Source organism: Centruroides vittatus, unplaced genomic scaffold (assembly GCF_030686945.1).
Source record: "Centruroides vittatus isolate TY-2023 unplaced genomic scaffold, ASM3068694v2 contig_900, whole genome shotgun sequence".
NCBI classification, from domain to species: Eukaryota; Metazoa; Arthropoda; class Arachnida; order Scorpiones; family Buthidae; genus Centruroides; species Centruroides vittatus.
Window position 1 is genome coordinate 1,237,134 of NW_027122591.1, and position 2,390 is coordinate 1,239,523.

The window sequence follows — 2,390 nt, forward strand, 5'->3', positions numbered from 1 at the left end:
TCGATTAAAAAATAATAATAATGAATAAATCGTATCCTACTAACCACTCTTAAAACATTTTAAGCATTTATTTATTTTTTAATTTAGAAAATTTATTTCAAAATTATATTATTCTCAACATATACCAAATGTAACTTGACTCTATAACTTTTAATAATAAAATAAAAATTTTAATTTTTTTTTGTCAAATAAAAAACGTCATCTTAAGTAATGATGAAGAAAGTATAGATAATGTGCATAATTAACCTTATAAATTTAACTCAGATATTAGCTATACAGTATTAAAATGATAACAAACTAAATTTCGCAAACAAACTGATTAGCCTAATTTTTCCCCCCGTATAAAACTTAGAATTTCTCTTAATGTGAAGTTATATAAGTTATAGGCTTACATTAACTGAATATTTACTATTAATAATGATTCATTGCCGTGAAAACACTTGTTACAAATATATATACATATATATATTAACCATAAATATATAAATTATTTTGTTAGAGGAATCATCCATAAATCATGTAACTCTACTTTTATACTTTTCAATGATGCTCCCACTCCTTGTAACGCTGTCGCACATACGTACTGCCAAAATTATGTAATAAATATCTTCGATCAACTCCCTTAATTGTACTAAGGATAATACACAGCACAGAGTATTAAATGTTACATCATTTTATTAATTACATTGTACTGTTTATGTCATTGCTTTGTACATCATATACGTACAAAGGAATGACATAAACAGTACAATCTGCCATGTAATTAATAAAAGATATAATTATACAAATATTTTTAACTTTTGTATTAACTCCACCCATTTTAGTTTTTCTGAATCTGCCACTGGGCTTGCCAACTTTTTCCACGCTAAAATTCAAAAAAGCTTAAGACGTAAATCCGAAATAATACCGTGTATATATAGCGTAAACAAGTTGTATATTTATTTAGGCTTCCTATGTGAGAAAAAATTCACAGCTTAATAGATAGATAAGTGTAATTTAATATCACTTTTAACTGTTTTAAGCCAGACCTGCCTCACTAAAAGTTTCTTCCATATCCCTTGTTTTACCCAATTATTCAGACCTTAACATTACTTAACGTTTTTGTAAACATCCCCACCCCCTTGTAACGATTACCTCTATACCGAACCATTCAATTTACAAACAACCCTCAATAGCCTAATAATATTTTAAATTTTTTAAGGTTTTGTTTTAATTAAACGCGAAAAAAATCACTTTAAAAAGCTTTTCCGTAGAAAAGGAAAAGATTTCATAGTTGAAAATTTGATTCTTTCATATATTATTGTTAATTGTCTACTTGGACTTTACTTATTAATAGGACTTTATCCTGGTGTTTAAGGATTGGCACAGTAATGAGAGTTAGTTCGGAAAAAAACAAAATTTTTTTATTATATCATCTCATTACTGTGCCAATCTTTAAACACCAGTATAAAGTCCTATTAATAAGTAAAGTCCAAGTAGACAATTAACAATAATATTCGAATTAAGGACAGTAAGGCTTTCACAATTGATTCTTTCAATATTAAAGGGACACCGAATAAAGTTGCATTCTTTTATACGTAAGTTTTAAAAATTCTGTTAATAAGTATTATAATTTAATTAAAAACTATTAAAATTTTCAATAATTATTATTATTACGATTTAATTACTTCCTTCATAATATCTAAAAATAAAAATTTATGTTATAATGTTAAGTAAATACACAAAAAAACGCTCGGATTATTCCAAGTATACTTCGATATTAAGATGTATAAAGTATTGTAATTTACAATTAAATATCATTTTATAATTTGTAGGTGATTTATATAATTTTGACATGTGATAAATGCTTTTCATTATGTATTTTCAAAACTGCAAGCTCGTTCTAAATCCTTTGCAGAGATTAGATTCACTAAAAAGAAAGGTCGCGTTATCGAAAGAACTGAATCTTTCGTAAGAAAACAATAGCGTGAATAATAAATGCATACATTAGGATGAGGAAAAATAAAATAGGTTAATTAATCGGCATATGTCACGATTAAAATAAACACAATCGTGACTAAAGTAGGAAGTTAGTAATATGTCATAATAATTATGCAACTATAAATTCGTGAAAATAATTTTTCTCGAGCGTGCAAAGTTAGAAATTCCGTACATTTTAATTTAAAAAAAAAAACAACTGAATTGTAAGAAGCGATCTCCGACGTGTCAAGCCAAGTGTTTCACCTTGTCACGTGACCGAAACGACGAATATAACTAAATATAAATTTTTATTAGTAATTAATACTTATTAATATTTCTAAATTTATTATTCGTATTAATACAAGTACAACGTCACTTTAAAAAATGTTTCTATAAACTTTAATTTCGCTCGTTAACAGACTTAAAAAAAA